This window comes from Sylvia atricapilla, chromosome W (genome assembly GCF_009819655.1).
Source record: "Sylvia atricapilla isolate bSylAtr1 chromosome W, bSylAtr1.pri, whole genome shotgun sequence".
Classification (NCBI taxonomy): Eukaryota; Metazoa; Chordata; class Aves; order Passeriformes; family Sylviidae; genus Sylvia; species Sylvia atricapilla.
This window is the reverse complement of record NC_089173.1, coordinates 4,200,154-4,213,822: the sequence shown is the minus strand read 5'-3', so window position 1 is coordinate 4,213,822 and position 13,669 is coordinate 4,200,154. Positions and strand designations below refer to the sequence as shown.

The window sequence follows — 13,669 nt, the reverse complement described above, 5'->3', positions numbered from 1 at the left end:
TCTTTCCTTTATTCCAATTATGAACTTGGCTATTGCAATTTTCATCAAATTCAGTATATGATCTCTTTTGGTGTGCCAATTACCTTTTTTGTTTCCAGTTTTGAAGTAAAGTTATGTTTGGGGTGGGGGTAGTAAGCTGGCTAAGGCTACAGGGACCCCCTTGAAGGCGTGAGGGGATCCCAGCCCATACTTGGTCTCCATAGATAAGAAACACTCCCCGGGGCAGCACTTTGGGATGGAGTGAGGATGAAGAAAATGTAGGACTGGTGTAATTGCACCAATTTGGAGAGGTATAATTTTTGTTAAATTTTGGTTACCTCTTTCCTATGGGTAGACCTAATAAGTTCAAACCGGGTCAAGTGTTGGTCAGGAGGTTGATATTGAAATTGAATGCAGTAATGAGCTTTGGAGGACCCCAACAGCTCCAATTCCTGGGGTTACTCTGGTGCTTGGGGTAGGGTCTTGATCCACTCTCCCCAAGCGTCGACTGGATTTGGTTTCTTATCTGTATATGGGTATTCATTTGCTGCTAAGGGAACGCCTACCAGGCACATGGACAGCAGGTTGCCCATGGTGCCCATGGATAGGCACAGATTGTCTTGTTGTAAAGTCTTGGCTAGTGTGACTCGGATGTTCTGGTTGGGCTGAGGGACAAACCACGCACCAGCTGATGGAAAGGTGAGGAAGATCCAAAATCCTATCTGGAGTAGTTGGGGATCCCCTGCCGCAGGAGACATGGCAGGATACTTGGGGATGATAGATTGATCTGTGAGTTTGAAAAAATGAATTTTGAGACTAATATAACTTCAACAGCCCCTCATATCTTCCCATCTTATCCCCTCAGTTTATACTGAGTAGAAAAGATATAGGAGAACAAGAGGGGATAACAGTGCAACAAACTAAAGAGAGGTAAAACCAACTAAAGAGGGTGCAAAACAATGAGTGAGTAAAATTCAACAGTCTTATAATCTTTTGAAGCAGTGGAGGGTCATCTTCTTCTGTGACTAACATCTGTGTTTATACTTCTTTTCATTCTTCTCCTCCACGCCACCCAAGCTTGGTCTCTTTGCTGTCTCTGGGGCTGCATTTGGCAGTTCAATGTATGGCTTGATATTCTTGCCTGGAATCGACCTTGGGCCGGATCCTGTAGATATTCAAGCATAGCCTCTCCCTCAGGGTCTTAATGGAAAGGGGCCCATTATTTGCTTGGATTTGGAGTCTTTGATCAGCACGGGGGGTTTCTACGAGAGCTGAGCTCTGCTCGTGTTGGAGAAGTGCCTGACAATGGGGGACTTCGGCTCCTGTCCTAGGGTGACTTTGTGATGCTTGTATTCCCAAACATCTGTTTTGTTTATGTTGGATTTTATGTCCTGTACCTTTAAGACTGGTTCTGAGAGTTAAGGGGGAGAAGAAGAAGCATGGAGTTTGTTTGCAGAAACTGCATTCACTCCTACACATTCCATATTCCGGCTCCTGGACTGTGTTTGTCTGTAACATGGACAGACAGTGGGACAGAGATCTCCTCTGCTTTTAGTTAGTTTTAGCTAGCTGAGGGAGAGAAGCTCTCTGGACTGTTTAGTTTTCTCTTTTTCTTGAAACTGTTTAAACCTTCTCTGGACTGAAAACCCAGGGGAGCACTGGGAGCTTACACCTGCAGACCACCAGGGCCCAGGACAGCATTTTCCAGCGCCAGAGGAACTGGGACTGATAAGAGACTGAAAGAGCTGAGCTTCACCCATAGCAAGGACTTCCTCAATTTTGCCATCTCTCTTCAGAGCAGCAAGAGGTTTTGTTGTTTCGTGTTATTCATTTTTGTGCTTGTGGGCACTTTGTTGAATAAATAGTTTTTTCCACTTTTCTCTGAGGAGATTTTCTCCCAGACCTGTTGGGGGAGGGGCTGTTTGGGTTTGCTTCACAGAGGGACCTTATTTGGAGGTTTTCTCCCAAATTTGCCCTAAACCAGGACAACGAATAAACAAATTATTAAGAAAAATTGATGACCTAAAGAGCCTGTTATAGTTTAAGTTTGCTTATTTGAGTTACGGTACTATTTGTGCTGTCGTTTTACATTTGCTGAATTTGTTTGCTAACTGGGAGATAGGATTTTGGGAGAAAAAGGTAAAAGCAGTTTTAATTTAGAAGTGAAAAAAAAAAGAAAAGATTTTATTAACATACACTAAGAGAAAAAAATAGGAAAACAAAAAACCCCACAAATTAGTTTTTAAAACTAATTTTCTTTTTACTACAAACTTAATTTTTTACTAACAGTGTAAAGAGGCAAAACTCAGAACTTCAGGTCAGTACTACTTACAAAACTGTCTTTTATTTAGTCTTTGAGAAAGAGAAGTCTTGCTGTTTGGTAACTTTTTACAAGAGAAACAGTTTGCTTGTGGTTTTTAACTCACATAAAAGCAGCTTGCTTAGGAGGATTTGTATTTGTGGAAATTTCTACATTACGTAGCTTTTTCTGTGACTGCATATGGGCTGTAGATTTACACATTGGGGTAGTACTTTTTAAAAATGAGCTGTTTTAAAAAGCAAAAGATCTTTTTTTAACTCAGGGAACAGAGATGTCTTCTCAGTTCTTCACTGGTAGAGGGCTTTTTTTCTTTATTGTTTAACTTTTCATGGGGATCACAAAGATTACAGCTGCTATTTCAATATTCACTCAGTTTATCACAGATACATTTCCTCAAATCCACAAATCATCTCTTCAATTTATATTGTCTACAATTAAAAAGATTATTCTTTCACTATAATTTATAGGAGATTTTTAGCTAAGAACTAAGGCAACTTGTCATCTTTACTATGTAAAAGTTACTTTTCTTTTACTGACTTTGAGATCTCCATATTGGTTTTTTACCTGTTTTTTATTTGGCAATTTTTCTCATTTCTGAGAAGGGTTAGAGTTTAAAGTTTCAGTCTGTGTTAGGAAAGAGTTAGTTTGTGTAGGCCTGCAGTGGTTATGTGATTTCTGCCATGGCAGCTGCAAAGGTTTCAAAGCCATGCTGGTGGGGGCTGGTGGGTGCCTTCTCTTCCACCCCTTGGTTTGAAGGTGTGAGCCGCTTGCAGCTGCTCTTTGAGGCCCAGTGTAGGGTGGGGGGGGGGGGGGGGGGTGTGGGGGGAAATCCCATCCTCCCTCCCCAGGCCAAGGGTGCTGGCTGTTGCCTCAAGTTTGCCTGCTTTTCACTGTTTGCATTTTGTTTTCATGCAGCTTCAAGTAAACTATGTATATTTTTAGAAATTATCTATTTGTTTACATACTTCTCCTCTGGGAAGAGAAAGATGATTGATGGTGATGTTCACCAATGAGGTCAAAGAGGTGGCTACCTGTGTAGCCAATCTTGGCCTGCTTGTAAAATTTTATATATATGTATATATACTGTATATATATAAAATAGAGAGCTTTCCTGCTTGACCTCCTGCTGCCTGCTTCATCCTTCTGTGGCTCTAACAGTGACAGCTGGTGACCTTCCATGGGAAAAAATTCAGCTTTCTGTGTGTCTGAGGTAACAAGTCATAAGAGATTATGATTTCTGCCTCTTCCTCGGATGATGCCCTAGTGATGGACCTTTGGTTTGAGGTCCTAGAGAGGGAGGGAGCCTCTGTTTCTAGAGAGGACTTCCAAGAAGTGTTCTATTATGCTAGAACCCATGTTTTTTTCTGCAGCGTTCAGGCTACTTTCTCCACATTGGATTGGAGACTGTTAGGTGAGCATTTGCTGGACGTTTTCTTTACCTACTGGACTGTAGAGATTTTGAGGTTGCTATCAACCTGGAAAAGGCTGGAAAAGGTGCTGCCTGGTATGCAGCTTCCCAGTTCTGGGGTTTCAGAGGATGGCTCCAGCCTGATACTGTCTCCCGGGCTAGGTGCCAGGGGAGATGGTGGTGCCTTTTCTTCTGTCCCCGCACCGCGGACGCGCCGCTGGAGCGGAGATGATTTGGCCCCCTCCCGGATGCACACGCTGCTGGCAGGAACACCGATTCCCGCCCCACGCAGGAGCAGAAGTGAGGAAAGCCTGCTCTCCCTCGGCACAGCCGCTGAGGTGGGCGCAGGGTCCATGGAGTGGACCTCGCCTGTACCCGCACCCCGCAGGCGTTGGAGTGCCGAGAGATGCGTGGGCGGAGTGGGGCTCAGGGGGCCTCCGGGCTGTACAGCCTGGCTCTTCAGCTAGACCTTCACCCCCCGCGAACCCCCCTCTTTCCCCCGTGGCTTCTCCCCCTGAATCGCCCATGTCCTTGGAAGCGGTGTCGCACGGCAAACCCCTCGCAGCGCTGCGCCCCCACCCCCACCCCCCTCCACCCCCACCCTGCGCTGAGCCGGAGCAGCGCTGCACACGCTGCCACTGCAGCCACCGGTGCAAAGGCGGCTCCTGGCTCCACGGTGTTTACTTTTAGAGGGGATGGCATGGCTGGTGACAGGCCAGTGTTCACCCATGGCAAGGGGTCCTGGGATGCCGGGTTGCCTTCGGCTGGCGACTGGACGTTTCCACCGTGTCAGGTAACAGTCCGGCCGCGGGACTGCGCACAGTTCTGGGAGGATGTCCGGTCCAAGGCTGATGTAGTGGGCAGCCATGGTTCAGCACGGTGCCCCCAGAAGGGCAGGGATGAATTCTCTAGCTCTGCAGGTGCTGCGAGACAGGCACCTGCCTCTGTCCCCGTGGAGTCTGTGGGACAGGATTCGGAGGATGATGACGCCTTGATGGGTGGTCTGGGAGCTTTCCGTGTGCTTTGGGAAGCTGGTCGCAAGAAATATGTCCATTTGTCTTGGCAAGCATTGGTTGATCTCAGAGATAGGGTTGGTAAATACGGTCTGGGGCCTCTAAAGATGATGCAGGTGCTCCGATTGATAGACACAGACGTATTACCTCCTTATGACATTTGGTGCTTGGCCAAGGTTCTCTTTCAGCTGGTCAAATATGACCTATTTGAGTCCAAGTGGTCTCAATTGGCTGAAAAGACTGCAGCACAGAATCGGATGGCTCGTCAAGATAACCCCAGGTATGGGGTCAGGCCAGAAGTGCTGCTGGGTATAGGTGAGTTTGCTGATGTTAATAGGCAGATCACCTGTGAGCCCTTAATACTGGATCAGTGCCAGAAAGTTGGCATGGCAGCACTGGTACAGACAATGGAGATGTCTGCACCGAAACAGTCATTTGCCACGATTCTTCACAGGACTGACGAACCCTTTCTGCAGTTTGCAGATAGGCTGACAGCTTCAGCTGAGTGACAGGTGGATGATTTCACTTCTAGAATGATGTTGCTCAAGCATCTGGCATGGAGTAATTGTAATGCAGAGTGCAGGAGGATCATTGAGGCCCTTCTGGGTGATCCTTCACTTTTGCAAATGGCCAAGGCCTGTGCCAAACTGAGCACCACAGGTGCTAAGGTGGCTGCCGTGGCTACCACCCTGTGGCCAGCCTTGAAGGGGAAGCAGGGTGGGAAGCAGAAACAGGTAAATGGTCTGGCCAGCAAGAAGAAAGGGAAGAAAGGGAAAAAGGGGACTGCTCCTTTGTTCTTTTGTGCACAGTGTAGAAGGCCAAATCACATGGCCAATGCTTGTAAGACCACGGTTCATGTGAATGGCCATCCTCTATTGAGCTCGGGAAATGGGCAGTGGAGAGAGAAGGGGAAGCGCACTCAGACACAAATGTCTTCCCAGTCCCCAGAGCCGATGGAGATCTGCTGGGCAAGCTCACAGCCAGAACCTGCGGTTCAGCAGGTGTAGATGTCTGCACCACTGAAACGGTTGTCCTTATGGACAGCACAGTGCTTAAAATCCCCCTGGATGCCTTCGGTCCTCTGGGTGATTAAGTGCTTTTCTTATAGGCAGATCTAGTACCACCAATCAAGGTATCATTGTGCATTTTGGTCTCGTGGATGCGGATTACAGGGGAAGGATTTATACCATGGTTTCCACACCCACTCCCCCCCACTATCCCAGAGAAAACATGACTTGCTCAAGTTGTGCCTTTTAAGTTCTCTGTCTGCAGGGCAGAAAATCGGGTGAGAGGAGACAGCGGCTTTGGATCCACTGGGCTGCCTCAGGTCTTCTGGACCCATGCCCTGACCAAGAGACGTCCCGAGAAGGTGTGCACCTTGTCCGTTTCTGGGGCAATGCCATAGGACATTTACCTCCACGGGATCCTCGACACAGGCATAGATGTCACGATTATGTCTATTGCCGCTTGGGCCCTGGACTGGCTGTTGGACCCGGTGGGGATGCCTGTGACAGGACTGGGAGGAACACAACGATGTTACGTGGGCCAGAAGCCAGTGACAATCATGAACCCAGAGGGTCAGGCAGCCGTGGTCTGGCCCCATGTCACTGTCACCTCTGATAACCTTTGGGGGAGGGATTGTCTGGCCGCATTGGGGGTGCACATGGGGACGGATTTTAAATTAGGGCCACTGTGCTGAAGGGCGCAGCGTGTCCAATGCCTCCTATATGGTAGCTGATGGACAAACCCGTTTGGGATCCTCAGTAGCCCCTTCCCCAAGAAAAATTAGTTGCCCTTCGTGATTTGGTGCAGGAACAGTTGGACCAGGGTCATCTGGAACCTTCAACCAGCCCCTGGAACACTTCTGTGTTTTGCATCAAAAAGAAGTCTGGGAAATGGAGGTTGTTACAAGACCTCCAAAAGGTGAACGCAGTGATGGAAAGCATGGGGATGTTGCAGGCTGGTATGCCGTCGCCCACCATGCTTCCAGCAGAATGGCCGGTTCTCGTTGTGGATCTGAAGGATTGTTTTTTTACGATTCCTTTCCATCCCAATGACAGACCGAAGTTTGTCTTCTCGGTGCCAGCAATTAAAAATGCTGAGCCTGCACAACGGTATCAATGGAGAGTTTTTCCACAAGGCATGTGAAATTCCCCAAGCCTGTGCCAATGATTTGTGGGCCAAGCCTTGTCTGGAGCTCGCAAGCAGTTTCCTGATGCAAAAAATTATCATTACATGGATGATATCCTGGTGGCTGCATCCACCCAGGATGAGTTGCAGAGGATTCAGCCTCATCTGGTCCATGCTTTGCATTCCCATGGGCTGCAGGTGGCTCCGGAAAAGGTTCAGCAGCAACCTCCATGGAAATATCTGGGTGTCAAGATCATGGAACATACAATCCAGCATCAGGAGGTGCAATTTGTACACTCGGTGCGCACATTGAATGATGCCCAGAAATTGGTGGGTATCATCACTTGGTTACGTCCATATTTGGAACTGACCACAGCACAGTTGTGTCCTCTGTTTGATTTGTTGAAGGGGGACACTGATTTGAAATCACCTTGGACATAGACCCCAGAGGCACATCAGATGCTGGAGGAGGTTCAGCAAGCTGTTTCGGCTCGACAGGTTCATTGCATTGATCCCTCCATTGATGTCATTGTGTTCATCACCACTCCGGATTTACATTCCACAGCCATAATTGGCCAGTGGAGTGACAAGTGGTCTGACCCCTTGCACGTCCTGGAATGGGTTTTCTTGCCCCATCTGCCGCAGAAGACGGCAACAGCATTGTTTGATCTCATTGCTAGTTTGATAGTCAAATGCCGGCAACGGTGTTTGCAATTGATGGGCATGGATCCTGCACAGATTGTGCTCCTGGTACCATGGGAAGATTTTGACTGGAGTCTTGCAGTGTGTCGCTGCAAGGTTCTCTGGAGAATTTTACAGGGCAGATCACTTATCATCTGCCCAGCCACAAGCTACTGCAAGTGGCGAGATCCACACAAATCTCTTTGCAGCCCAAAACCAGCCAGGAACCAGGTCAAGGACCCACCGTCTTCACTGACGGGTTGGGAAAAACAGGGAAGGCCATTGTCACTTGGAAGGACGGATCTGAGTGGAAGGTCCTGGAAGGCCATGAGGACGGGTCAGCCCAATTGGTTGAGCTGCAGGCTGCCGTCATGGCTTTTCAGGCATTTTCCCAGTAACACTTCAACTTGATCACGGATTCCGCTTATGTGGCTGACATTGCTCAGCAGTTGGGTCATTTGGTGTTGAAGGAAGTCAGCAATGCTGTCTTGTTTCATTTACTGAAGACCCTGTGGTGTGCTATTCAGGACAGGGTTCATCCCTATTATGTTCTGCATGTTCGAAGCCACACTAACATGCCTGGATTTGTAGCAGAAGGTAACGCGAGGGCTGACAAGCTGGCTAACCCAGCGTGGGTGGCCCCTCAGCCTGATACACTCACGCAGGCCAAGGCATCACATGGGTTTTTCCACCAGAATGTGCATACACTGCAGAAGCAGTTTCAGTTGACGTCAACTGAGGTCCGTGACATTGTCAAGTCCTATGATGACTGTCAAGTGGTCACTGCACCTTTGCTGACAGGGGTAAACCCCAGAGGCCTCAAGGCTTTGGAACTTTGGCAGATGGATGTTACTCAGATTGCCAAATTTGGCTGGCTCAAGTATGTGCATGTTACGGTGGACACGTTCTCCTCTGCTATGTGGGGTTCAGCTCACACAGGAGAAAAGACCCGTGATGTCATTGCCCACTGGAGGCAGGCCTTTGCTGTCCTAGGCATACCCTCTGCTATCAAGACCGACAATGGTCCTGCTTATGCCTCACAGAAGGCACAGCAGTTCCTGCAGTTGTGAGGTGTTTCTCATAAATTTGGTATTCCTCATTCTCCCACAGGCCAGGCAATTGTAGAATGCGCTCATGGTACACTCAAGCATGATCTCCAAAAACAAAAATGGGGAATGCAGGGTGAAACCCCACACAGTCGGTTGCAAAAGGCTTTGTGTACAATTAATCACCTTACAGTGCCGCAGAACTCAAATAACCCTGTTATCTTGAACCACCACCTTTCATTACAGGCTTCGGATGACACGCATCAGCCTTGAGCAAAGGTCCGGGTGTGAAATCTAGTCACCAAGCAATGGGAAGGTCCCTATGACCTTATCGCTTCAGGGCACGAGTATGCATGTGTCTCCACAGATACTGGGGTACGCTAGGTACCTGCAAAGTGTGTCCATCCTGACCTGAGACTGCAAAGACAGAATTCAGCCAACAGACAGCCAGGAGACCATGACCAAGATGAAGGTCAACAAGTAGAGGAACCACTGAGTGATGACTCGGATGTTGATGATCACTCCGATGGTCCTTCAACGTGAAGAAATCGAACATTGTTCCTTTTCTTTTTTCTTTTTTTCTTTTTATAATGCTAAAAGGGTGAGATGTTTCCTTAAGTTTGCCTGCTTTTCACTGTTTGCATTTTGTTTTCACTCAGCTTCAAGTAAACTATGTATATTTTTAGAAATTATCTATTTGTTTACATACTTCTCCTCTGGGAGGAGAAAGATGATTGATGGTGATGCTCACCAACGAGGTTGAAGAGGTGGCTACCTGTGTAGCCAATCTTGGCCTGCTAGTAAAACTGTATATATATGGAGTCAGAAAAAATAAAGTAGAGAGCTTTCCTGCTTGACCTCCTGCTGCCTGCTTCATCCTTTTGTGTCTCTAACAGTGACAGCCGGCAGCCAGGTGATAGGGGCACGGCCCTGCCACAGCCCAGCCCTGATCCCCAAACACATGGCTGACCCTGCCTCCTCTGCAGACAGCGGCTCTCGGAGGCCCAGCATGACAACCCAACAGATGATTGAGGATACAAACATCATAACGTCACCCTAGGACATTCCACCCCTTATCTCCATATCGTCAACTTAGGACCAAAACCAAAATATATTCTACATCATGCATTTATCCACCTAAAACTTCCATTCGTTCCCCCCACAAAAATGCAAGCAATATCCATCATGTCCCTGTCATGTCTCACACCGAGCCACTGAATCCAGGCCACAGGCTGCAGGACTGCAGGATTCCCCACATTCCCCACTCCCTTATTTTGCTCACCCAAAACTACCTCTTTCACTTAGTCATACCTTCAAACACTTGCTCGTACCTTCAACACTTACACATACCCTCTCACTTGCACATTTCCTTCTATTTCATATCTGTGTGGTTTAACATACAGAAAATGGCAATAACATCCAGCAGACAGTGATGTTTACATATGATTCTCACTCCACAATCAGATCTCCCTGAGGTACACATCGTGTTGTTCCTTCTCTCTGCATTATCCACCATGTGCAACCTAGTCCCTGAGCAAAGACAACCCCATGAATGGGTTTGTCTGTACTTGAGGCAGAATTGATCCACACTGTCTTCCCTAACAAACCTCTGACATGCACCACAGGGACCTTATCTCAATCTATTTTATGCATAGGCTCAGCCTCGGTGGGGCCTGCTCAGTTGGTGGAGCCTTGGGTGTTGACTAACCAGATGGCCTTTGCCAAATGCTGCTCCCAATTTTTGCAAGATCCCCCACCTGATGCCTATGACTGAGGCAGAGGCCAGTCAGGGTTAAAGTTAAGATGCATTTTATTTTGGCCTTCCAGGCCAGCCCCAGCGGCCATAGCAGTGGCTGCCTCGCTCCTTTCAAAAAGCCTGCCCCAAAAAAGGCCGAGTCACCAAACCTCCTCCCCCCCCTCCAGGCCCCAGTCCATCTGCACAAGCCCCACTCGCCGTCCAATCAACATTCGAAATGATGGCGCTCCATCCTCCATGCCGTCCATCCTTGGGGCCTGGACCCCAGGGAGAGAACGCCCCCGAAGACACGAATCCCGCGCCGAAACCCAAAACCTGAGGCATCACACCCAATGCTTTCAACTGGGTTTTTAACAGTGCATTGTGCCTCTCCACTTTGCCTTCAGCTGGTGCATGGTAGGGGATATGGTACACTCACTCAATGCCATGTTCCCTAGCCCAGGTGTTGATAAGGCTGTTCTTGAAATGAGTCCTGTTATCTGACTCAATTCTCTCAGGGGTACCATGCCTCCAAAGGACTTGCTTTTCAAAGCCTAGGATGGTGTTCTGAGCAGTAGCATGGGGCACAGGGTAGATCTCCAGCCACCCTGTGGTGGCTTTCACCATTGTGAGCATGTAGCACTTACCTTGGCGTGTCTGGGATAGTGTGATATAATCAATCTGCCAGGCCTCTCCATACTTATATTTGGACCACCACCCACCATATCATAGGGGCTTCACCCGCTTGGCCTGTTTGATGGCAGCACATGTCTCACAGTCATGGATAACCTGAGAAATACTGTCCACGGTCAGATCTACCCCTTGGTTTTGGGCCCACTTATAGGTGGCATCTCTACCTTGATGGCCTGAGGCATCATGGGACCATTGATCTAGGAAGAACTCTCCCTTGTGTTCCCAATCTAAGTCAATCTCTGACACCTCTATCTTTTCAGTCTGATCTACCTGCTCGTTGTTTCAATGCTCCTTATTAGCTCTACTCTTGGGGATATGGGCATCTACATGGCGGACTTTCACAGGTAGTCTCCCTACCCTGGTAGCTGTCGGGGGGGTTTCCTCACCCGAGCTTTAGGTGGTTTAAAGTCCTTGGCCCTCTAAAAAGCCCCGAGTCGCATCCGTGTAAAAAAGCAGAGTCCTCAAGGTTTGTTTTCAGGTTTCTCGTGTTGTTTATTATTTAGTATCTCAAAATTTTCTCTGCTCCCAGCCGAGGTCCGGACAGCAGCTGGGACACGAGGCGACTGCCCCACAGATGGGATGTCCCCTAACATTTATACAGATAATTACGTACTAGTTATTTACTATTTTGTGCCAATGCCCAGTGCCCACACCAGAAGTGACATTCTACTTCGGTCCAATCCACTCTAACTACTTTGTGCCATCACTGCCCCAAAAAATGGAGGACGAGGAAGAAGGAAAAGTACATAAGGTACCACCCAAATTCCACCATCTTGTCCCCATTTACTTCTATTCTAAAAATTCTAAAACTATTAAATTCTACATCATCTACTGTGCTAAACTACAATTTTCACATCCTGGAAGTTTGTAATTACTTCTGCAATGTTGAAAGCTTTTCCCATGGATTAAAATCAAACCTGGTGTCTTCCTGGGCTCTGTGCCAAGGTCTCCGAGCCCCCTCAACCATCTCCACACCCCCCTGTCCAGGGCTCAAACTCCTTTCCTCAGGTCCCAGACCATCCAAGGGGATGTCCTGGACTCCAACAGGTAGCAATGTTTTTCCACTCTTCAGCAGCCCAAATTGTTTTTCCTCTACACTGCCAATTAGCCTCTTTCCGCTTCTCTAGTCATCCCCACAGAGCATTAGCTACCATCCATGAATCAGTACAGAGATGGAGCTTTGGCCACTTCTCTCTTTCAGCAATGTCCAGGACCAGTTGAACGGCCTTTAGTTCTGCAAGTTGGCTTGATCCACCATCTCCTTCAGTGGCCTCAGAGACCTGTCGTGTGGGGCTCCATACAGCTGCTTTCCACTTCCGGTTCATCCCTACAATACGACAGGAATTGTCAGTGAAAAGAGCATAATGTGTCTCCTCTCCTGGCAATTGGTTGTACGGTGGAGCCTCTTCTACCTGTGTCAATTGCTCTTGTTCTTCATCTGTGAGACCAAAATTTTTACCTTCAGGCCAATTTGTAATTATTTCCAAAATCCCAGGGCGATTCAGTTTACCCATACAGGGGTGCTGTGTAATAAGATCAATCCACTTGCTCCATGTGGCATCAGTGGCATGGTGGGTGGTAGGGACCTTTCCTTTGAACATCCACCCCAGCACCGGTAGTCAGAGTGCCAGGAGGAGTTGTGCTTCTGTGCCAATCACCTCCAAGATGGCTTGAACTCCTTCATAGGCTGCTAAAATTTCCTTCTCAGTTAGAGTGTAGTTGGCTTTAGACCCTCTATAGCTTTGATTTCAAAATCCTGGTGACTGGCCTCGAGTCTCTCCAGGCACCTTCTGCCAAAGGCTCCAGGACAGACCATGGCTCCTGGCTGCAGAGCAGAGCACATTCTTCACATCTGATCCCATCTGGAATGGACCAAGGACCATTGCATGAGTGATCTCCTGCTTGATCTGGGCAAAGACTTGTTGCTGCTCAGGGCCCCAGTGGAAATCGTTCTTCTTGCAGGTGACCAGGTAAAGAGGGCTCATGATCTGACTGTACTCAGGAATATGCATTCTCCAAAAGCCTATGGTGCCTAGGAAAGCTTGTGTTTCCTTCTTATTGATTGGTGGAGACATAGCTGTAATCTTGTTGGTGACATCAGTAGGAATCTGACGCCATTCATCTTGCTACTTTACTCCCAAGAACTGGATCTCACAAGCTGGTCCCTTACCTTTACTCTTCATGATAGCGAAACCGGCTTCCAGGAGGATCTGGATGATTTCCTTTTTCAAATACTTCTGCTGCTGTGTTCCTCCACACAGTGATGTCATCAATATACTGTAGATGTTCTGGAGCCTCACCCTTTTCTAGTGCAGTCTGGATCAGTCCACGGCAGATGGTAGGACTGTGCTTCCACCCCTGGGGCAGTCAGTTCCAGGTGTACTGCACTCCCCTCCATGGGAAGGCAAACTGGGGTCTGCATTCAGCAGCCAGAGGAATGGAGAAAAATGCATTAGCAATGTCAATAGTGGCATATCACCTTGCTGCCTTGGACTCCAGCTCGTACTGCGGCTCCAACATGTCTGGCACAGCAGTGCTCAGTGATGGTGTCACTTCATTCAATGCACGGTAGTCCACAGTCCATCTCCATTCTCCTTCAGATTTACGCACAGGCCAAATGGGGCTGTTGAAGGGTGAGTATGTTTTACTGACCACCCCTTGGTT

General features: G+C 48.1%; 1 long non-coding RNA gene across 1 annotated transcript in view; it reads right to left on the bottom strand.

The window, feature by feature from the left end:
* The window catches only part of LOC136373346 (uncharacterized), a 361,796-nt gene extending 349,739 nt beyond the window's left edge, over positions 1-12,057 (bottom strand). The window contains exon 1 of the long non-coding RNA XR_010745636.1: positions 12,023-12,057. This is a non-coding gene — a long non-coding RNA (uncharacterized lncRNA). The remainder of the gene's footprint in view (positions 1-12,022) is intronic.
* Between the last annotated feature and the right edge of the window lie 1,612 nt (positions 12,058-13,669).